This window comes from Solanum dulcamara, chromosome 2 (assembly GCF_947179165.1).
Source record: "Solanum dulcamara chromosome 2, daSolDulc1.2, whole genome shotgun sequence".
NCBI classification, from domain to species: Eukaryota; Viridiplantae; Streptophyta; class Magnoliopsida; order Solanales; family Solanaceae; genus Solanum; species Solanum dulcamara.
The window spans coordinates 10,312,663-10,338,079 of record NC_077238.1 but is presented as its reverse complement, the minus strand read 5'-3'; the positions used below and the strand labels follow the sequence as shown (position 1 = coordinate 10,338,079).

The following is a 25,417-nucleotide window of genomic DNA, read 5'->3' as shown; positions in this document are numbered from 1 at the left end:
ATCTAGCCGAAAATAATGGTTCAAACTCACCTTTCATTTTTTTATAACTTTAATGTTCGAAATAATTTGTGCACACCTCAATTAATTTTATGAATATCTATTATTTCTCGTTAGTATATATATTAGGTAATTCCATCAATCAAAATTTGAACAGATGAAAATGTACTGCCTAATGTTTTTGCCTCCTAGAATACTTTTCTTCATATGCATTAACTGATGTAGTTTAAATGCATTAGTATAGTTGTTTTGTTTGTAAAGATCATTTGATCAATATAGAAAAATTCTTGATAGGGGTTGTTATCCCCCGAATGGACATGGAGTCCTACCCGACGTGGATCCAAAATAATTGAGTTTTAATGTAGGTATGAGACACTAAATGAAAAATGAAAGAAAAAGATCATTTGATTAAATATTAATCGGATACAATTTCTCTTGTCCTAAAACGTAAAAAGAGGTTAGACCTCATGTAACCTCTCCATTTGATTGTTTCTTTTGTTAGTTCTATTTACGTGGTAGGGGTCTTGCCAAACCCCATCACCATCGAAGGTGAAAGACTGGGTGAATGAATTTTGTCAAAAAAAAAAAAAAAAAAACTAGACCAATTTATTAGATAATGTCACCTACTAAGGGAAAGCTAGCAATGGATTATTATATTAATTTCTCCATATTAATTACTTCTATATAAGCAAGCAAGGAGCTTTGTTGGAATCTCAATAGAGTTTCAAAAGGAGATCATCACAATTTGTGCGAGTTAAATTAAGCATGGGTTTTAGGGTTTCATCAGCTGCCATTGTTTTATTTTTGGGCATGTTGGTGGCTGTTGCAACAGCACAATATGGAAGCTCCTATGATGACTCTAATTATTCTTCACCCTCAAAAAATATTGGCTCCATCAATTCTTCTCCAGCACTCATGTTAGCACTTGTTGCATTCATTATTTCTTTCCTTGTTATAATCAAAGAAAAGAATTAATGAGTTTATCTGTTTCATTTTATTATAAAGTGGTTTGATTAATTAATTTGCTTTTATTTTAATCTTTTGTGTTGTACTTTTGGTGTGTAATATATCCTTATATGTTATATATTTCTTTCTCCCCTTAGATTTCTCATATAAAAAGGTTTATTACTTAGAAAAGGCCTTTATATATATGGGCTTACAAAATCTAAGAAGTAAGAGTAATTTTCAAATAATATGTACTAAAACACTAAAGGATAAGGATTACAACTTAAAAGATAAAGAATGACAATTTAAAATATAAGAATAACAACTCAAATTAAAGATAAGGATGACAAGTTATTGAATCGTTACTAAATACTAAACTCTGCATCACGATATTTAAATTTTACTTATGCACACATAACATTAATATTCTTCATCCAACATTAGCTAAAGCAAATTGTATTTCTGGACACATCCTTCTTCCTGAACCAAACGGAATAAACTCAAAGTCATTTCCCATAAAATCAATTGAAGAATTCTTAAATCTCTCTGGTATAAATTTTTTAGGATTTTGCCAATATTTCGGAGCTCTAGCAAGTGCCATACATTGACAAGTACTCTAGCCTTATAAGGGATAGTGTATCCATTTATATTTGTGTTCTCCCTACATTCCCTAGATCCCATAAGAGGACCTGGAGTATGTAGCCTTAATGTTTCCTTAATCACTAACTTTAGATATGTCAACTTTTCAATGTCTGCTTCATCATAGTTTTTCTTTCCCTTAAAGACTTGCCTCACTTCACTTTGGGCCTTGGCCATGACATTTGGGTTCTTCATCATTTCTGGCAATGCCCAAATAATAGTTGAAGATGATGTTTCAGTTCCAATGTCCCATATCAACAGACAAATAAATTAAGTCAATGCCAATTGCTCAAGGAGAAACCTTAAACTTCCAACTTTGAAAATATAGAGAAGATTATGAGTCTTGTTTAGATTGTGTTAGTGTGTGAACATTTTAACATTTTATTAAATTGCAATTTTAGCAATTGTCCATTGATGACATTTAATGTCATCTTTATTATTCTTTCTTTAGTGCATAAAAATGTCTTTCATTATCATCTTTATTTAGTGCAAGACTAAATCATTCCATTATGTATTTTTAATTTAATTATCACTAATAAGTGGTGCACTAAATCATATTATTATGTATTTTTAATTTAATTATCACTAATAAGTGGTGCACTAAATCATAATGGTGCACTAAATCATAATGGTACACTAAATGATGATAATGATGGCATTCTATTATTTTTTCATCTTTGTATGATTTTCTCTCCTATAAATAGAGAGGTCTTCTTTGTTTTGAAGGTAGAATAAGAGAAGAAAAAATTGAGAGAGTTAAGTTTATATAAAAAAGAGAGTTCTTATTAGTTGAAGGGGGGTGTTCTTTGTGTAGAGCTTTAAACTCAACTCTTGTCCAGAGTTTGTTGAGTTACATTTTTGTGATAAGGCTGTTGTATCCTGGAGGGGACAAGTCAAGAGGACTACTGCTGGACCAGTGAAACGATTTACTGCAGTGGGCTTGAATCTCCTTAAAGAGAGCGAGATATCCGCGCCTCAGCCAAGAAGTGAAGTTAATTTCTTCATTTTATTTTTTTAATTGTAATTTGTAATCTTATAATTTCTCCAACAATTTTAAGGAGATTCAATATGGCTACAATTGAAAAATCCGCGGATATCAAGATGGGAGATCTAAACAAACCATTTCGGTTTAATGGTAATCATTTCAAGAGATGGAAGGGTAAAATACTTTTCTACTTAAGTCTTCTCAATGTTTCATATGTGTTGACTCAAAAAAATCCTAATAAAGTTGACATCCTCTCCATGGATAACGATGAACTAATTTCTCATCAAGAGAAAGTGGAAAAGTACAATAATGATTCCTACAAGTGTCGGTATTATATTCTTAATTGTCTATCTGATAATTTTTATGATTATTATGATAGAACTTACTCTAGTGTAAAGAAAATATGGAAAGCATTGCAGAGTAAATATGATACCGAAGAAGCTGGAGCGAAAAAATATGCTGCTAGTCGATTTTTTCGTTTCCAAATGGTGGATGATAAATCAGTGATAGACCAAGCTCAAGATTTTATAATGATCGTTGGAGAGCTCAGGTCTGAGGAAGTCAAAATTGGAGACAATCTTATTGTTTGTGGCATAATAGACAAACTTCCACCTTCATGGAAGGAGTTTCAAAAAACTATGCGCCACAAACAAAAGGAAACCTCTCTTGAGACTTTGATCATGAAAATCCGCATGGAAGAGGAGGCAAGGGGCCAAGATGCACTTTTACAAAATGAAGAGAGCAACATCACAACGAAGGTAAATTTAGTTACTTCAAAATATATTACTCCTGAATCTAACAAAAATACCTCTTTGAAGCCTAAGAAGAAAAAGTTCAAGAAAAATAATGGTAGACTTTCCAAGAAAAATAATGGTGAAAATAGCCAAGCACAAAATCAACAAGTTTATGATAAAGGACCGTGCTTTGTCTGTGGCAAGAGTGGGCATATTGCTCGATTTTGCAGATACCGAAAACGTGGTCCTATACCTCAGGCAAACGTTACCGAAGAGCCTTTTGTGGCAATGATTACAGACATAAACATGGTTGAGAATGTTGATGGATGGTGGGCTGATTCTGGTGCAAACCGTCATGTCTGTTATGACAAAGATTGGTTTAAAAAATATACTCCTTTTGGAGAGCCCAAAACCATCATGCTCGGTGATTCTCATACTACTCAAGTGCTTGGAACGGGAGATGTCGAATTGTGTTTTACCTCTGGAAGGATATTAACTTTGAAAGATGTACTTTATACTCCTTCCATGAGAAAAAACTTGATGTCTAGTTTTCTTTTTAATAAAGCAGGCTTTAAACAAATTATTGAATCTGATCAATATGTAATTGTGAAAAAAGGTATTTTTGTGGGAAAGGGGTATGCTTGTGATGGGATGTTTAAACTGAATGTTGAAATGAATAAAATTTCTACTTCTGTTTACATGCTTTCTTCTACTAATTTTTGGCATGCTCGTTTGTGTCATATTAATGATCGTTATGTTGGAATCATGAGTAATTTAGGATTAATCCCAGTGATTAAAAAGAATTTTGAAAAGTGTGAAGCTTGTAGTAAAGCAAAAATCACTAAAAGGCCTCATTTTAAAGTTGAAAGAAAAACTGATTTATTAGAATTAGTTCACACTGATATTTGTGAACTTGGAGGAATTTTAACTCGTGGAGGAAATAGATATTTTATCACTTTCATTGATGATTTTTCTAAGTTTACATATGTTTACTTAATGAAAAATAAAAGTGATGCTTTTGAAAATTTTAAATTTTTTCTCCATGAGGTTGAAAATCAGTTTGGGAAGAAAAAAAAGAATTAGAAGTGATAGAGGCCGTGAATATGAGTCAAATGAGTTTAATTCTTTTGTTAGATCATTGGGAATAATTCATGAAACTACTCCTCCTTATTCACCTTCATCTAATGGTGTAGCGGAAAGGAAAAATAGAACTTTGGTTGAATTGACTAATGCCATGCTTATTGAGTCAAATGCACCTTTGAATTTTTGGGGTGAAGCTATTTTGACTGCGTGTTATGTGTTAAATCGAGTGCATCATAAAAAGACTAAACTAACACCTTTTGAGTTGTGGAAAGGTCATAAGCCAAATTTGGGATATCTAAGAGTTTGGGGTTGTCTAGCCTTTGTGAGGCTAATGGATCCCAAAGTTACAAAATTGGGTAAGAAAGTTACTACTTGTGCTTTTCTTGGTTATGCTTCTAATTCTTTTTTTTTCTTCCCAAACTGAAAAATAGAACTTTGGTTGAATTGACTAATGCCATGCTTATTGAGTCAAATGCACCTTTGAATTTTGGGGGTGAAGCTATTTTGACTGCGTGTTATGTGTTAAATCGAGTGCCTCATAAAAAGACTAAACTAACACCTTTTGAGTTGTGGAAAGGTCATAAGCCAAATTTGGGATATCTAAGAGTTTGGGGTTGTCTAGCCTTTGTGAGGCTAATGGATCCCAAAGTTACAAAATTGGGTAAGAAAGTTACTACTTGTGCTTTTCTTGGTTATGCTTCAAATAGTACAGCCTATAGATTTTTTAATCTTGAAGATAAAATTGTAATAGAATCAGGTGATGCTATTTTTCATGAAAATAAATTTCCTTTTGATTCTAAAAATAGTGGGGGTCAAAGAATTGAACAAAATATTTTATCACTACCTAGTTCTTCTTCTTCCATTTTAAAAAATAAAGAAATTGATGATTTTGAGGTAAGAAGAAGTAAAAGAGCTAGAGTAAAAAAAGATTTTGGGCCTGATTTTTATGTTTTTAATGTTGGAGATGACCCTTTCACTTTACAAGAAGATTTATCTTCGTATGATTCTATTTTTTGGAAAGAGGCTGTAAATGATGAAATGGAATCACTAATTTCTAATAAAACTTGGAAGTTAGTTGATTTACCACCAGGTTGTAAAACAATTGGTTGCAAATGGGTCTTACGAAAAAAGTTAAAACCAGATGGATCAATCGATAAATATAAGGCTAGACTAGTTGCTAAAGGGTTTAAGCAACTAGAAGGCCTAGAGTTTTTTGATACTTTTTCTCCGGTAACAAGAATTACATCCATTAGACTTTTAATTGCTATGGCTGCAATTTTTTATTTGCATATTCATCAAATGGATGTAAAAACTGCTTTTTTAAATGGAGAACTTAATGAAGAAATTTATATGGAACAACCTGAAGGTTTTGTTGAAGCAGGCCAAGAAAGCAAAGTATGTAAACTTACTAAATCCCTATATGGCTTGAAACAGGCACCAAAGCAATGGCATGAAAAGTTTGATTCCTGCATGATTGAAAATGATTTTAAAACAAATGAGTGTGATAAGTGCATATATCATAAGTCTTGGAATAATACACATGTTATTATTTGCCTATATGTTGATGATTTATTGATCTTTGGCTCGAATATGAATGTTATTGATGATACTAAGAACATTCTTAGAAGCCATTTTGATATGAAAGATCTTGGTGAGTCAAATTTTATTCTAGGAATAAAAATTACTAGAACATGTGATGGAATTTTCCTTGACCAGTCACATTATGTTGAGAAAATTTTAAAAAAATATAACTTTCTTGATTGCAAGCATGTTTTAACTCCTTTTGATTCAAGTGTACACTTGTTTCCTGTTCAAAGTGAAATTGATGTGATAAATCAAAAGGAATATGCTAGCGTAATTGGAAGTTTGAGATATGTGACTGATTGCACTAGGCCTGATATTGCATATGCAGTAGGAGTACTTAGCAGGTTTACTAGCAAGCCAGGTAATGAACATTGGCATGCTATAACAAGAGTTATGAGATATTTAATTGGAACAAAAACTTGTGGTTTGTTCTATAAAAAATATCCTGCTGTACTTGAAGGCTTTTCTGATGCAGATTGGAACACTTTAGCAGGTGATTCCTGTTCTACCACTGGTTACATTTTTACATTGGGTGGTGGTGCTGTTTGTTGGAAATCAAAAAAACAAACTATAATTGCTAACTCTACCATGGAGGCTGAACTAATTGCTTTAGCTTCAGCTAGTGAGGAAGCGAATTGGTTAAGAGATTTATTATTTCAAATACCTTATTTTGAAAAACCAATTCCTCCAATTTTAATTCATTGTGATAGCACTGCAGCAATTGGTAGAGTTCAAAATCGTTATTACAACGGTAAATCCAGACCTATAAGGAGGAAACACAGTAATGTAAGATCATATTTGACAAGTGGTACCATTAATGTTGATTATGTCAAATCTTGTGAAAATCTTGCAGATCCTCTTACTAAGGCCTTAACAAGAGAAAAGGTCTGGAGCACATCGAGGGGGATGGGATTGAAGCCTATAAATACATGAGTCATATATGAGGAAACCCAACTTGGAGACTAGAGATCCTATAACCAGGTTCAATGGGAAAAACGAATCATATGATGACTTGTTGTGAAAAAAAATGCACTATTTTTATTCCCTCCCTATGATGTGAGTGCATTGTTTCCTGTAGTGAATTGAGGAGGTTGAGTTTAAAAAACTCTTAATGAAAATCTGTAGCCCGTATGGGTGGAGTGTTAAATTTACAGGAGCACTCTTGATAGATTTCACCTATGTGAGTATGGAAGTAGGCCGCTTCCTATGAGAATTAGGCTTATTCTCAAAAGCACTCATAAAACCGGGATAGCACAAGGCCGTAATGTGCTGGCTTATAAAGCTCGTGACAATACCTTGATTACTATGTGTGAGCAGTAATATTTTATGTCCCTTAAGCAGTCATAGTTCAAGTCTGAGACCACTACGACTCTGGAGTAAAAGTTATTGTTTCACTAAGTGGAGGTTCAATGCAGAGCACACCTTCATTATGTATAGTAATCTTCCTTCAGCTGATAAACTCTCTTATACAATATTAAAATGAGTGGGGGATTGTTAGTGTGTGAACATTTTAACATTTTATTAAATTGCAATTTTAGCAATTGTCCATTGATGACATTTAATGTCATCTTTATTATTCTTTCTTTAGTGCATAAAAATGTCTTTCATTATCATCTTTATTTAGTGCAAGACTAAATCATTCCATTATGTATTTTTAATTTAATTATCACTAATAAGTGGTGCACTAAATCATATTATTATGTATTTTTAATTTAATTATCACTAATAAGTGGTGCACTAAATCATAATGGTGCACTAAATCATAATGGTACACTAAATGATGATAATGATGGCATTCTATTATTTTTTCATCTTTGTATGATTTTCTCTCCTATAAATAGAGAGGTCTTCTTTGTTTTGAAGGTAGAATAAGAGAAGAAAAAATTGAGAGAGTTAAGTTTATATAAAAAAGAGAGTTCTTATTAGTTGAAGGGAGGTGTTCTTTGTGTAGAGCTTTAAACTCAACTCTTGTCCAGAGTTTGTTGAGTTACATTTTTGTGATAAGGCTGTTGTATCCTGGAGGGGACAAGTCAAGAGGACTACTGCTGGACCAGTGAAACGATTTACTGCAGTGGGCTTGAATCTCCTTAAAGAGAGCGAGATATCCACGCCTCAGCCAAGAAGTGAAGTTAATTTCTTCATTTTATTTTTTTAATTGTAATTTGTAATTTTATAATTTCTCCAACAGATTGATTTAAAAAATTAACTTTTAAGTCAAAAAGAAAGAATAAGGGACCAACCTTTGTTTTTTGTTTATACTCCATTGTCTAACTAGAATTACTAGGGAGGAGAAGAAGAGAAGCAATGAAACTAAGTTAAAAAGAGAAGAAAAGTACATCTCTATTGAAAACTAAAGGTTTTGCCGTTTTGGTGGATAATTCGTTCAAGTAACATTAGCTAGCTCTTATACTGGCCCAATATTTGCACCGTTAATTCAATTATTTTATAAAAAATAATTACATCATATCATATCAATATGTCGGTTACTTTAGTCAAAATTATACATTTTGATTGTCTCTATCATCTTCTATTTTCGTGGAAATGGTTGTGGTTCGAATATTCTTGATATTTTATTTTGGATTGTTACATAAGAATCGTATTTTTATTAGGCTGTTTTATTCGTCATTTAAAGTAATATATATATAATTTAGATGACAAATAAAATAGCCTAATAACAATACGATTCTTACGTAACAATCCAAAATAAAATATCAAGAATATTTGAATCACAACGATATCGACGAAACTTTTTTTTGAATCTGCCTCAAGCAAGCCATCCCAATCGACATATTGATATGATATGATGTAGTATATATATATATATATATTTAATGCTATCTATAATACATATTTTGTGCACTTAATAGCAATATAACATGGTTTATTTAACCGTTTAATAAAATCGGTGAAAATTATTGGGGACTAAATCATGATCTGCTAACTTGACATAGTAAAATTGCGGGCAAGTTATACGGTGCGTTTAGTTTTAATTAAGACCAAGAACATGACACTAAAATTTAGTTTCAATAGAGACAAAAAAATATATATTAGATAATTTTTTCATATGTTTAAATTTTAGTGGACTGTACTAATGGAGGTTATCATTTATATATATTATGCGAAAATGGACTCGAACACCACCGTGTTATATTAAAATAATTAACCTTGGTTATTTACATTTTCTCCACACAGAAAATTAAATACAATGTTGATGCAACAGAAACTATACATCTACCCTATAGAAATATAGCTAACACACACATGGCTAAAGAATTAGGGTAGATTTGTAGAGAAATGTTGTCCATATGTCATTCAAGAGGTACAATTTATATGAACTTTTAACATTTGATTTAGAATTCACGAGAAGGCATGAGGTTCCTTTTTAATTAAGGGTGGGAGGAAAATATTTTTTTATGTCAAGTTGAGATAATATTTGTTGGAATATGACTGTTGCAATTTTCGACTGATTACTTGATCTAATACATAAATATGATACTATGGTATAAAATTTTATATATATAATTTTCATTTTTCTCTCCTCCAATAATTTAATAATTTTAATACATTTGTTTGGAAAAGCAAAAAAGAGTGTGAGTTGGTGTAATTTTTAAATTACTCACTAAATCCACCATATTAGTGTTAGTTCAAGAAAATCTAAAAAATATTTCTATTTCGATTTACTAGTTCGAGAAGTGAACATTTAGGGATTGTTTGATTTATGTAATAAAATGAGATATCTCACAATTAAATTTGAGATAAAATTTATTAAAAGCACAATTAATTTCAAAATTATAATTCCTGAATAAATTTGTTCTCAAACCAAATGATCCCATTAAGACATCAATTTAAGACAGATTAAGGAGATTATATATACAAGCTACTCTTTATTTATTTTTTATTCTAGCATTAAAAAAAAGAAATTAATTAGAGAAAGATAATAATTCAAAAAATTATATATAGAGAGAGAAGATAAAAGATTGAAAACAATTCATAAACAACCACATGCGCCCTTTCCCCTGAGTTCAAGAACTTTCTCTATTCAATTCTATTTGCAGTGTAGAATTCTATTTCACAAGTTCAATTTAAGATTTGTAAATAGTATTCAATCGTCAGCAAGCCAATCAAATAATTAAGCATAAATTTAAATAGATAAAAGGTGAATATTTAACGATTACATGGACACACTTCAAATTAATTATTTGTATAAGTGGATTTGTCATCTATTCCACTAAGACTAAATTAGGGCACTATAGACCCTTTTTTATTGTAGTATGTATTAGATGTTAAGACACTATCTTGTTTTTATTATTTTTCATGCACAAATTTTTATTAATAATTAAATTCTAGATATTGGAATCCAGGCAACCACGAGTCCAACAATTTATAAAATAGTGCATATTGTTTACTGAAAGGGCCAAAGTAGTAACAATTATTTTTCAGAAGCTAAAAAATTATTTTTTCTTCGAAAAACACTTTTTTGAAAAGTAATTTTGAGAAAAATTCACTGAAGCATTTTGAAAAAGGTTGGCCAAACCTATTTTCTACATAAAAGTGCTCATAAAATTTATTGGTCAAACATAAAATATTTTTCACCAAAAAAAAATAATCAAAAATAATATTTTTTAAAATAAACTGATTTTAAAAGTTTAACGAAACAAGTCAGAATCTTCTTTTTCTTTTTCTCCTTATCTATCTTCTTCATACGTGCTTTAGAAAATGGAAGAGCTATATAATAGTTATTTGTGGTTGTTTTTATTGGTTTGGTCGAAGAAACTTGAAAAATACCATTGCTAGTTGAGCTTGATTATTGAAGAAAACAAAGTGACTATTTATTTTAAAAGATATTGGTTGAATTTAACCATTTAAAATTATTAGAACAGATATTAAAAGGCTGAATTGTTACACCAGCTAAAAATTACCAAAATGCCCCTAGAGGATAGCATACTCGCATAACGTATCATCCCAAACTTTTTTGGTCAATCCGAGGCAAAAATATCGATCAGGGGGAAAATCGTGTGGGAGAGTTGTCTCGATTGAATTTTAGACCAACCACGTCAAAAGATAATTTCTCGAGGTAAAATTTGCAATTCCGGAAGAGTGCGCTACAGGACCGCGAACATAGTTCATTTTATCCTTTCTTCATAAAACGCATTCGTTGAATGCGATTTACCTTTTTATTTATAAAACGCATTCGTGGAATGCGATTTATGCATAATTTTTTCGTACATTTTTCAGTTTTAGTGAGGGGCATTCCGAACTTTTCGACACCCCTCATATACTTAACCCATGATTGATATAGGTCATTTTCAACCTTATAAGGATTTCTAAAACCCTTTACTTATACTTTTTACGCATTCAAGCAAAAGAAACTAGGGCTAAGAAGAGGAGAAAGAGTTAGGGTTAAAGAATTTCAAGCCACAATCTTGCTAGTTTGATTGTCTGTCTTCATCCTAGGTATGTAAGGCTAAACTAAACTATGGACTTTGTTCTTCCATGTCCTCCATGATTGTGTGTAACGACCCTTTAGGTCGTTTTGTATACTATGGCTTTGTATTTCATAAAAGACTCACCCCGTAAAATTTTAGTGGGTACTTTGGACTAATTGATAACTAAGGTTATTTAATTGAGGGGTAACTTTAGATATTTAATTTAATTAGTGGGTTAAAGTGTTAATTTAGTTAATGTCCTATACCACTTGTTCAATACATATAAAAATATATTAGTGGGTTTAGCTTTTATTTATTTATTAATTCATGATTAGTTGCCCTAATTACTTAAAAGAAAACAAACAAAGAAAGATAGAAACTTACCTGCGGCGTTGAGACGAGAGCACGGTGTGTGAGGTAAGTGCTTCGAATTGTTTTTATCATTTGAATGCATATTAGATTGTTAGGTTCATAAAAGTTGCATCAATTTGATATCGTTAGTGTATGTGTCAAATGCTATATTATTTTATTCTCTTTTTTTCCCCTTCTAAACGACAAGACAGTGACCAAACTTGTTATTAAGAAAGTATGTAAAGGAGATTTTCCTTTAGTTTCTAGATGATGATACAATAGACTACTAGTCTACTGATTCTACAAGCTTGACATAGAGATACACTTTCCATCAACCAATAATATTTCTAAACTTGTATTTTTGGTAATCTCTTATTTTCAGTAAGTCTAAATTTGTCTTATATATAAAGGTGCCTTTTAGTAAGTCATTAAGGACAATAGGTTGAATTCAGTATAATTAGTGGAGTAGTTTTTTTCAAAAATGTTCATATATATTTATATTTTTGAAGTAATATTACCTGTAATCTTTGTATTATATTATATGAATATTATTAGATTTATGTTATTCAAAGGAATTGAGACTTAACCCTTACCTAAGATTTAGGAATATGAAACTTGAGATATTAGTTGGTATAAAAATTTTTTAGGAATTTGAAGGAGTTATTGAGTCTAGGCTAGATATATAGTAATATGGTGTTTACAGACTCGTGTACTTATTAATATCATACATTGATAGGGTGGAAACGTTTTGAGACATTGACGAAAGAAAAGACATTGGTGGATTAGTTTGCTTGATTGCGGTTCTTCGGTTGAGGTAGGTTATGGTTTTTATTCTATATCATAGATAGACTCTTAATAGTGATTGATATTCATTGAGTAATATGTGAAATTTACTACGCATTTAATTGTTGTGGTTTGGATGGTTGATATGTTGTTGTGATTGGTCTGAAATCTCGAGGCCATGAAATCCATAATTTTGAACTTGCCTTATCAAAAATGGTGCCTTGAATAAAGAAGGCTTGATGAAATATTGTTAATGAAGTGGAATGTAATCATAAGGAATGATAAATTAAATATATTTGGATCGGGTGTCACGTTCCGACACGGTTATTTGGATCGGGTGTCACGTTCCGACACAGTATATTTGGATCGGGTGTCACGTTCCGGCACGGTAATATTAAAGGGAAATAAATTAAAATTACTTAATGCTACCCAATCTCCAAAAACTCATATTTCAAAGAGTATGGTGTGGAGGCTTGAGTCCTCATGTGTGATCTTGATATTGTTGACCGGTTATGTAATTGTTTGTTGGTTGCCACCTGTTAAGTGTTGTTGTTGATTTCCCACTATTATTTTATGCATATTGATTTCTATTTTGAGTCGACCGATGATACCTACTCAGTACGTGTTGTCCTGTACTGACCCCTACTTGCATCTTTCTTGTTTTATTATGTGGAGTGCAGCGAGTGTTCCACAGACTTCGACTCGACCTCAGCTCTAGTCAGTCTCAAGATCATCGGATTTCAGGGTGAGCTATCCTTCTAGCTGCGTGATGGATTTTCTCGGTTATGGCATAGTGTCTTTAGTTTTCAGACACATTTATTTAATTGTTCATTTTGGTGCTTAATGTTCCAGACTTAGTTTTAGAAATTAGATGTCCTTAATGTGATGACTTTCAGATTTTGGGGAAAAATATATTTATTTGAGTTTCCGCGTTATTGTTATTAGTTGGGGTTTGTATCGTTGGTTCTCCCACCCAGAAGGTTAAGTGTGGGTGCCACTCACGGCCCATTTTGGATCGTGACAAACTTGGTATCAGAGCTTTAGGTTCATTGATCTCATCACACAATGACAGGTCTAGTAGAGTCTTGCGGAACGGTACGGGGACGCCTTTACTTTTCTTCAAGAGGCTACAGGACTTTAGGAAAACTCCATTCTTTCTTTCTTTCGTGCTATTACTTGAATCCAATTGGTATCTAGGTGATACAAATTAGTATCTGACCTTCTCCACTTTTCTTTCGCAGATGGTTAGAACTACAGCAACAAGAGCACCTGAGCCAGCCGTTGGGGCTGTAGGCAGAGGAAGAGTAGCAACGAGAGGCCGTGGTAGAGGTCGCGGAAGAAAACCCCCCAGGGGCAGGGTCCAAACAGCTGGGCCAGCCAGGGAAAGAGCAGCGAGCCCTCCACTGGCTGATGAGGTAGTCAGAGATGATGTTGGGGTGGAGAAGGAGCAAGTTCATGAGAGAGAAGCACCACCCCAGCCTACTCTAGAGATGATCCACCAGGTTCTCACCTATCTTAGTGGGTTATCCGATCAGGGACAAGCTCCCCCAGCATCTCATATTCCAGGAGTTCAACATGCAGCTGTTATGGCTCCCCGCATAACTGCGTCTTTGGGGACAAGCATGTTTCCTCAATTGACTACAGGGCCGATAATGACAAGTGACCAGCATGATCTCTTTGTTAAGTTCTTAAAGTTGAAACCCCCAGTCTTCAGGGGTACTGAATCTGAGGATGCCTATGATTTCCTTGTTGATTGTCATGAGCTGCTTCATAAAATGGATATAGTAGAGCGATTTGGTGTTGAGTTTGTGACATACCAGTTTCAAGGAGACGCCAAAATGTGGTGGCGGTCTCACGTGGAGTGCCGACCAGCAGAGGCACCACCTATGACCTGGGCAACCTTTTCTGATTGTTTTATGGAGAAGTATATTCCCCGGACCTTAAGGGACAGGAGGAGAGACGAGTTCCTGAATATAGAGCAGGGGAGGATGTCTGTTGCCGCTTATGAGGCCAAGTTTCGTGCCTTAGCCAGATATGCTAGTCAGCTTTGCTTCAGTCCAGAGGAGCGAATTCGCCGCTTTGTGAAGGGATTGAGGTCAGATTTGCGAATTCCAGCCTTACAGGTTGCTGCTTCAGCAAAATCCTTTCAGGAAGTGGTTGATTTTGTGATAGAGGTAGAGGGGGTGAAGCCAGATAACTTCACTAAAGAGACAACATTCAAGAAGTTTCGTAAAGGAGGTGAGTTTAGTGGTTCTTACTCCAGAGGGCAAAGTTCTGGAGATTATTCAATCCGTCCTATTCAGTCTTCATTGCAGGTTTCAGATGGAGGTCCGTTAAAGACTAGTCAGCCTTTTTCTAACTTTGGGGGTTATCTTCAGTCTTCTTCGTCTTCACAAAGACCCACTCTTGACCCTAAGACTTGTTACGGATGTGGTGAGCCTGGACATATCAGAAAATATTGTCCAAGGCAGAGTCAGGCTTGGCATGATCAGGGTTATAGAGTCCCAGCAGTTAGAGGTGGAGGCGACGGCTATGGTAGGGGCCGTCATTCTGGAGGACGTGGTGGCCAAGGTCGTGGTGGTCGCCAGTCCGGCCGGGGTGGCGGGCAGGTTGGAACTACTGGAGTACAGCCCGGTAAGGGACATAGTCAGACAGGTGATAGAGCCCATTGTTATGCCTTCCCTGGGAGATCAGAGGCAGAGGCATCCGATGCTGTTATCACAGGTACTCTTCTGGTCTGCGATAGCTTGGCTTTCGTATTGTTTGATCCTGGATCCACATTTTCTTATGTATCTCCTACATTTGCTGATGGACTTGATTTATATTGTGACTTACTTGACATGCCTATTCGTGTTTCTACACCTGTTGGTGAGTCTGTGCTAGTTGAGAAAGTGTATAGGTCTTGTCTTGTGACTTTTGTGGGGAGCAGAACTTATGTAGATTTAATTATTCTGGAGATGGTTGACTTTGATGTAATCTTGGGTATGACCTGGCTCTCTCCAAATTTTGCTATCTTAGACTGCAATGCTAAGACCGTGACATTAGCCAAGCCTGGGATGGATCAGTTGGTGTGGGAGGGTGACTATATTTCCACCCCAGTTCAGATTATCTCTTTTCTTCGTGCTAAGAGGTTGGTGAGTAAGGGTTGTTTAGCCTTCCTAGCACATCTTAGGGACGATAATTCTGATGTGCCGACGATTGAATCTATCTCTATAGTTCGTGAGTTTATGGATGTTTTCCCCGCAGACTTACCTGGTATGCCACCTGATAGAGATATAGATTTTTGTATCGACTTAGAGCCCGGCACTCGCCCTATTTCTATTCCGCCTTATAGAATGGCCCCAGCTGAGTTGAGGGAGTTGAAGGCCCAACTTCAGGAGTTATTGGGTAAAGGTTTTATTAGACCGAGTGCCTCTCCTTGGGGTGCTCCAGTTTTATTTGTAAAGAAGAAGGATGGTAGCCTTCGTATGTGCATAGACTACAGGCAGCTGAACAAGGTGACTATTAAAAATAGGTATCCCCTTCCTCGCATTGATGACCTATTCGATCAGTTGGAGGGTGCTTGTGTTTTCTCAAAAATTGATTTGAGGTCTGGTTACCATCAACTGAAAATACGAGCAACAGATGTACCGAAGACGGCTTTCCGAACCAGGTATGGTCACTATGAATTTTTGGTAATGTCTTTTGGGCTTACAAATGCGCCTGCTGCTTTCATGAGTCTGATGAATGGAATATTTAAGCCATATTTGGACCTCTTTGTTATTGTTTTTATTGATGATATATTGATTTACTCAAAAAGCCAAAAAGAACATGAAGAGCATCTGAGAACTGTTCTGGGATTGTTAAGGGAGAAGAGGTTATATGCCAAATTCTCCAAGTGTGAGTTCTGGCTTGATTCAGTGTCTTTCTTAGGGCACGTGGTTTCTAAAGATGGAGTGATGGTGGATCCCCAAAAGATTGAAGCAGTGAAGAGTTGGGCAAGGCCCACTAATGTCTCAGAGGTAAGGAGTTTTATTGGTTTGGCTAGTTACTACCGCCGGTTCGTCAAGGGATTTGCTTCTATTGCTTCCCAGCTGACTAACCTGACGAAGCAGAAAGTTCCATTTGTATGGTCGGATGAGTGTGAAAGGAGCTTTCTGAAACTCAAGACCTTATTGACTACTGCACCAATTCTTGCCCTGCCAGTAGAAGGTAAGAATTTCATTGTTTATTGTGATGCATCATATTCTGGTTTAGGTGCAGTGCTAATGCAGGAGAAGAAGGTAATTGCCTATGCTTCAAGGCAATTGAAGGTGCATGAGCGTAATTATCCCACTCACGATTTAGAGTTGGCTGCGGTTGTATTTGCATTGAAGCAGTGGAGACATTATCTATATGGGGTAAAATGTGAAGTGTATACAGATCATCGCAGTTTACAACATGTATTCACTCAAAAAAACTTGAACTTGAGGCAGAGGAGGTGGATGGAATTGCTAAAGGATTATGATATCACTATTCTTTATCATCCAGGAAAAGTTAATGTAGTGGATGATGCCTTGAGTAGAAAAGCAGGGAGCATGGGGAGTTTAGCTCATTTGCAGGTTTCGAGACGTCCATTGGCTAGAGAGGTTCAAACTCTGGCTAATGACTTTATGAGGCTAGAAGTAACTGAGAAGGGAGGATTTTTGGCCTGTATGGAGGCAAGATCTTCTTTCCTTGACAAGATTAAAGAAAAGCAATTTGAAGATGAGAAGCTGAGTCGAATTCGTGATATGGTCTTGCGGGGAGAGGCCAAGGAGGCCGTGATCGATGAGGAAGGCATCTTGAGGATTAAGGGGCGGGTATGTGTGCCCCGTATTGATAATTTAATTCAGACTATTCTTGCAGAGGCTCATAGTTCGAGGTACTCTATACATCCTGGTGCAACCAAGATGTATCGCGATCTGAGACAACATTATTGGTGGAGCAGAATGAAACGTGATATTGCTGATTTTGTTGCCCATTGTCCAAATTGTCAGCAGGTAAAATATGAACACCAAAGGCCTGGAGGGATACTGCAAAGAATGCCTATTCCTGAATGGAAGTGGGAAATAATTGCAATGGATTTTGTGGTCGGACTTCCAAAGACATTGGGTAAGTTTGATTCTATATGGGTGATTGTTGACAGGTTAACTAAGTCTGCTCACTTCATTCCAGTCAAGGTGACTTATGATGCAGAGAAGTTAGCCAAACTCTATATCCGTGAGGTTGTTCGATTACATGGAGTTCCGATTTCTATCATATCAGATAGAGGTACACAATTTACTTCTAACTTTTGGAGGACCTTGCATGCTGAGTTAGGTACTAGGTTAGATCTTAGTACTGCATTTCACCCTCAGACTGATGGGCAGTCTGAGAGGACAATTCAAGTGCTGGAGGATATGCTTCGTGCGTGCGTGATAGATTTTGGTGGTCATTGGGATCAGTTCCTACCCCTGGCGGAGTTCTCGTATAATAATAGCTATCACTCGAGTATTGATATGGCTCCGTTTGAGGCATTGTATGGGAGGAGATGTAGGTCTCTTATTGGTTGGTTTGATGCATTTGAGGTGAGACCTTGGGGAACTGATCTTTTGAGGGAGTCGTTAGAGAAGGTGAAATTTATTCAGGAGAAGCTTCTAGCAGCTCAGAGCAGGCAGAAGGAGTATGCAGACCGAAAGGTCAGGGACATGGAGTTTATGGAGGGAGAGCAAGTGTTGTTGAAGGTTTCACCCATGAAGGGTGTGGTGAGATTCGGTAAGCGAGGTAAGCTCAGTCCGAGGTATATTGGGCCATTTGAAGTTCTTAAGCGTGTTGGAGAGGTGGCCTATGAATTGGCTTTACCTCCAGGTTTGTCTGGAGTGCACCCAGTGTTTCATGTGTCTATGCTAAAGAAATATCATGGTGATGGAAACTATATTATTCGCTGGGATTCGGTCTTGCTTGATGAGAATTTGTCTTATGAGGAAGAGCCTGTAGCTATTCTTGATAGAGAGGTCCGCAAGTTGAGGTCAAGAGAGATTGCTTCTGTGAAGGTTCAATGGAAGAATCGTCCAGTTGAGGAGTCCACTTGGGAGATTGAGGCTGACATGCGTGGAAAATATCCACATTTGTTCGTCGAGTCAGGTACCATTTTCTATCCTCACTCTTCTTTTGACCGTTCGAGGACGAACGGTAGGTAAATTGGTATCTGTTGTAACGACCCTTTAGGTCGTTTTGTATACTATGGCTTTGTATTTCATAAAAGACTCACCCCGTAAAATTTTAGTGGGTACTTTGGACTAATTGATAACTAAGGTTATTTAATTGAGGGGTAACTTTAGATATTTAATTTAATTAGTGGGTTAAAGTGTTAATTTAGTTAATGTCCTATACCACTTGTTCAATACATATAAAAATATATTAGTGGGTTTAGCTTTTATTTATTTATTAATTCATGATTAGTTGCCCTAATTACTTAAAAGAAAACAAACAAAGAAAGATAGAAACTTACCTGCGGCGTTGAGACGAGAGCACGGTGTGTGAGGTAAGTGCTTCGAATTGTTTTTATCATTTGAATGCATATTAGATTGTTAGGTTCATAAAAGTTGCATCAATTTGATATCGTTAGTGTATGTGTCAAATGCTATATTATTTTATTCTCTTTTTTCCCCTTCTAAACGACAAGACAGTGACCAAACTTGTTATTAAGAAAGTATGTAAAGGAGATTTTCCTTTAGTTTCTAGATGATGATACAATAGACTACTAGTCTACTGATTCTACAAGCTTGACATAGAGATACACTTTCCATCAACCAATAATATTTCTAAACTTGTATTTTTGGTAATCTCTTATTTTCAGTAAGTCTAAATTTGTCTTATATATAAAGGTGCCTTTTAGTAAGTCATTAAGGACAATAGGTTGAATTCAGTATAATTAGTGGAGTAGTTTTTTTCAAAAATGTTCATATATATTTATATTTTTGAAGTAATATTACCTGTAATCTTTGTATTATATTATATGAATATTATTAGATTTATGTTATTCAAAGGAATTGAGACTTAACCCTTACCTAAGATTTAGGAATATGAAACTTGAGATATTAGTTGGTATAAAAATTTTTTAGGAATTTGAAGGAGTTATTGAGTCTAGGCTAGATATATAGTAATATGGTGTTTACAGACTCGTGTACTTATTAATATCATACATTGATAGGGTGGAAACGTTTTGAGACATTGACGAAAGAAAAGACATTGGTGGATTAGTTTGCTTGATTGCGGTTCTTCGGTTGAGGTAGGTTATGGTTTTTATTCTATATCATAGATAGACTCTTAATAGTGATTGATATTCATTGAGTAATATGTGAAATTTACTACGCATTTAATTGTTGTGGTTTGGATGGTTGATATGTTGTTGTGATTGGTCTGAAATCCCGAGGCCATGAAATCCATAATTTTGAACTTGCCTTATCAAAAATGGTGCCTTGAATAAAGAAGGCTTGATGAAATATTGTTAATGAAGTGGAATGTAATCATAAGGAATGATAAATTAAATATATTTGGATCGGGTGTCACGTTCCGACACGGTTATTTGGATCGGGTGTCACGTTCCGACACAGTATATTTGGATCGGGTGTCACGTTCCGGCACGGTAATATTAAAGGGAAATAAATTAAAATTACTTAATGCTACCCAATCTCCAAAAACTCATATTTCAAAGAGTATGGTGTGGAGGCTTGAGTCCTCATGTGTGATCTTGATATTGTTGACCGGTTATGTAATTGTTTGTTGGTTGCCACCTGTTAAGTGTTGTTGTTGATTTCCCACTATTATTTTATGCATATTGATTTCTATTTTGAGTCGACCGATGATACCTACTCAGTACGTGTTGTCCTGTACTGACCCCTACTTGCATCTTTCTTGTTTTATTATGTGGAGTGCAGCGAGTGTTCCACAGACTTCGACTCGACCTCAGCTCTAGTCAGTCTCAAGATCATCGGATTTCAGGGTGAGCTATCCTTCTAGCTGCGTGATGGATTTTCTCGGTTATGGCATAGTGTCTTTAGTTTTCAGACACATTTATTTAATTGTTCATTTTGGTGCTTAATGTTCCAGACTTAGTTTTAGAAATTAGATGTCCTTAATGTGATGACTTTCAGATTTTGGGGAAAAATATATTTATTTGAGTTTCCGCGTTATTGTTATTAGTTGGGGTTTGTATCGTTGGTTCTCCCACCCAGAAGGTTAAGTGTGGGTGCCACTCACGGCCCATTTTGGGTCGTGACATTGTGATAGGTTGATTTGTGAATGAATTGAGTCCCATGATTGTGTTTCTTGAGAATTTCCTTAAAAATTAACATATTTTATATAATATTACGTAATTGATGTTTTTTAAGAACTTGTTTCTTCAACAAATGATTTTAAACTACTTACTTCATAAACCCTAATAATATTTTAACTAATATTGGATGTATTTGCCTAAACATTGAGTCTAGAGCCTTAAACTTGTGAATGCATGATTGTGATTGAGATGTGAGCATGATGATAGTCTTGATGAAATTTGATAGTTCTTTATATCTTCATAATTGAACTCAATTGAATGGTCTCAACTAAATGTTGTCATAAATGATTGTCCTAACTACTCTTAAATGATTGGGACTGATTAATTGGTTGAAAGGACTGATTGGATAGAACTGATGAACTGATAAAAGTCCATATGAGATTTGTTGATTGGTTTGATTGGGATTGATTGTCTTATGAGTATTGAGTCTTGAGAGGAGTATCGAGCACCGAATTGGATGAGAGTAAGTAATAACTCAAAATCAATAACTACGTCACCAAATGTAGAAGAGGATTGAACCGTTATGTCGGATATTTCCCTATTTTATTGTCCTGAAAAGATAGGACTTGATTGATTGTTGGATCCATGATTGGTTAATTCGTCCTTTACCTTGGCAAGATACTGGACGGTTGTGGCAACAACAACGAGCTTGTTGTACGATCACTGGCTTATAAGTGAATGTTGTCGGATAAGAGAAACTCTCATATAGGTCTTAATAGTACTCTAATTGAATTAGATTGGATTGGATTGTACATGATTGGTCTTTGTCTAAACCTCACTCTTGCTTTAGACTTGTGACATCTTGATTGAGTTACTTGAGTTAATGTTATTATACCTTATACATGTTTCATTCTGTCATATTACATACTCATACATTCCATGTACTAACGTCCATTTGGACCTGCATCGTTTAATGATGCAAAGACAAGTTTTAGAGATCATCAACAGGCGCATCGTTGAGGATCTGTTCACACTCAACTTATTGGTGAGTCCTCCCTTACATTCGGAGGATACCACTTATGTTATTCTTGCTTTGAGTTTAATCTTTTCATTGTGATTGAGGTAGCCATGAACGTGTCATTGACACCATTTAGATAGTAGTGATAGAGGCTTCATAGACTAGATTGGTGATGTGTAGATTGAATATTGTCTTTTGGCTGGTTTCATTCATATTAGTCTTGTTGATTGGATTAAATAAATTGTTGGCCTTTGGCCTTATTCCATATGTTATCTATTTGATTATCATGTTGAGTTATTTTCGTGATGAGTTAGTCTTCCGCTGATAGAATGCTGATTGAATGAATGTGTGAACAGGCCAAGTGGTTCACTTGGGGACTAACAATAGTTTCTGAGTGCCGATCACGCTTAGGATATCCTCTCGGGGCGTGACATGAATATTAAATTTTGAGTCATTTAGAGTTTATTTTGACTAGTTTGGATCAATTGTGAGACAAAAACACGTTATTGAAATATTCCCTTCATTTATGCGCACACAACCCAACACAAGATATGGATAACAACACCCAAAAATACTCACGCTAGCGGTGGACGGTCGATTGTTCGATTCGATTTTGTTTAAGTTCAATTTGATTTTTTAGTGTTTGATTTTGGAAAAGTATGCATCGTATTTTAAATTATATTAGATCGATTGGTTCGATGTTTTGAACTTTGATTCAATTTATTTTGATGTTTTTGAAAAGGTTTTTCGGTAAAAATAAAAAATAAAACAAAACTAAAAAATTATTATTTGATGTAAGATATAGAGGGGGATATGATAAAGACTAAAAAAGGCATATGATAAAGATTAAAGAGGGCATAAAAGAGTACAAATTAGTGTATCAATTATCAAATTTTGAACAACAGCCAACAAATTACAAATAGCCAATGTATAACAGTTATACCATAACTATGTCCAAGACCGAAGACTGAAGAAGAGGGGCTCAACTGTTTGAAGAAGACGTAAAACTCTTGACTCACGAATTTTGTTTAATTTAGGGCTTCAAAATTTGAGCCAAAATTTAAAATGGATTAGATCATAATTAATATATTTTGGGTCAAAATATATAAGTAATATAATTTAAAATATTAATCTAAATTTATTTAATAAAATTTTGGTTCTTGATACATCGTGAAATCGTGACCTTGCACCGAACATCAAATCAAAGAATCGAAATTTTCGAAAAATAGAATATAATCAACACCGAACCAAAATACCAAAAAATCGATATAAAAAAATCGAATTAATTCAATTCGATTTAGTTTCCGATTTTTCAATATTTATGCTCACCTCTACTCACACATACAACAAAACAAAAAAAAGAAAAACATATACGAAAGACACATGCAGCAAGAAAAGAACAAACATCCAAATTTTCAAAAAATCCTACACACTACTACACGACATATACACACATACAAACGAACATCAAAAATAAAAAAAAACAGATACCCAAAAATAGAAAAAAGAAAAAGAAAGAGAATTAGAAAACAGAAAGGAGAAAAAACAAAAGTGGAGTTTGAGGTTCGCTTTCGTGATTTTAAGTTCGTGGTTTTTAATTGTGATTTTTTCTTTTTTTGAATTAATTTTCACAAAAAATAACACTTAATTTTTATTTTATAAGTTGATTTCACAATTATATAAGACTCGATTCCAATCTTATAAAGTTGCTCAAATTTATAGATGTTTAATTTTGAAATCATACTATTGAAATATGTTTAAACCTTTTATATCGTTAAATTTAGAATAAAATTTATATACAATGTGATTATAAATTGCAAAGCTCATCTAAAGTCCATTTCTTCCTTTGATTTAGTGTTCATCTGTGAATAATATAATTGTCATGTTGTTTGAGTTCCATTAAATTATCTGTTTTATGGTGTATTTGTGTATATGTACATATGTTACTGAATCAATTACAATGATAACAAATTAGGATTAAAACAATGTTATAAAATACGAGTTTGTTAAGTTAAGTAATTGGACTATATATATGGATTAATAAGAAAAAAAGGAGTTGAAAAGGTCTAGGCATCTAAATTGGTATGATTCTCAACTGATTGCATAGTTTGATTCTCGATAATGAATTTAAATTTTTAGATAATTTATTATTATGTTCTTATTTTAATTGGGTCATTTGAAGCATGTTTAGGCTATTAAAAAAAAATCATAGACAAACATTATTAAGATAAATTGAATGTTACGAAAAATTTAAGCATGTCTTATATTCGTAAATTAAGATCATGGTTATGCATTTTAGTAAGGACATGAATATAGAATGTCAAGGTCGTGGTTATACGTCTCGACCTAAATATTTGTTAAAATAATAATCTTTGGTTTAAGCAAGACTAATTGTTTTTAATATTAGATGAATTTTTAGGCACGTTTCAAAAGCCAGTTAATTTTAATTAAGAATGTGGTTACGTATATTTTTTTGAGACGCTTAAACAAGGATGCAGTGATGCACTTTGATCAATAATCAACTTTTGTTAATTATTTTAGTAATTTAACTTTCGCTAATTAAGACATGTAGACATCGATTATTAGGTGTGATGCACTCACGCAAAGAAGACATTATGCCTCTAAGGCGGTGTATGTCAAGATCAAGAATGTGGTGAAACATCTAGGTTGAGACCAATAAAATTGCAACAAATAAAAGTACGAACAAATCATGACCTATAACACAATATATCCAAATTTAGTTTAATCTAAATACGAGTCGATAAAAGCGATCGTTCTAGAACCACGAGACTCGAGGAGTGACTCATACCTTTCCCTCGATCAACATAATTCCTTATCCATTTTTTTATTTTTGCAGATCTATAAAAAAGAGTGATTTTCTTTTGATTAGGAATTCAAAAATTAAAGGTGACTTGAAATACTATAACTCAATTCTAAGTGGCGACTCTGAATAAAGAAAATAATTTCCTTTCAAAGTTGTCACTTCAATTAGAAAAACCCTATCAAAGGGTGTGACAAACCCTCATCTTAGGTGCATCAAATCCAAGCAAAAGAAGAAGAAAGAAATGAAGAAAGCAAAGTTGTTAATAAGAAAAACAGTGTAAAGTCTACAAGAAAGAAACAATAACAACAGTAAAATAGTGTGGTGATCGAAACACAGTAAACAACAAATGGCAAGAATTATAAGAGTACGACTAGTACTACGACAAGCACTAACAAGCCTAAACCTACGCACGGCAAAACAACACTCCACTACTACTAACCTCCTATTCTAATACGCGACCTTCACTACTTATCTAGAGTCATATCCTCGGTAATATAAAACTACACCATGTCCTGTCTAATCACTTCTCCCCAATACCTTTTTGACCTACCTCTACCCCTTTGCGTAGCCCCTAAATCAGCTTCTCGCACCTTCTTTCTGGGGAGTTTACGCACCCCCTCTACACATGCCTAAACCATTTCAATCTTGCCTCCCTTATCTTGGCTACCACAGAGGTCACTTATACCTTCTCCAGAATAACCTCATTCCTAATCTTGTCGTTTCTAGTATGCCCACACATCCATCTCACATATAACTTTATCTCCATAACATGCATTTTCTGAACATGAATC

At 34.5% G+C, this 25,417-nt stretch overlaps 2 long non-coding RNA genes across 2 annotated transcripts; both read left to right on the top strand.

The window, feature by feature from the left end:
* The first annotated feature begins 11,727 nt into the window (after positions 1 to 11,727).
* Positions 11,728 to 13,472, top strand: LOC129875272 (uncharacterized). Its single transcript, XR_008763131.1, has 3 exons — positions 11,728 to 11,810; positions 12,481 to 12,558; positions 13,208 to 13,472. It is a non-coding gene; the product is annotated as an uncharacterized LOC129875272 (long non-coding RNA).
* A 5,495-nt stretch (positions 13,473 to 18,967) lies between these two features.
* On the top strand, positions 18,968 to 20,771 carry LOC129875266 (uncharacterized). The gene is made up of 3 exons (XR_008763129.1): positions 18,968 to 19,050; positions 19,720 to 19,797; positions 20,447 to 20,771. It is a non-coding gene; the product is annotated as an uncharacterized LOC129875266 (long non-coding RNA).
* Positions 20,772 to 25,417: the final 4,646 nt, after the last annotated feature.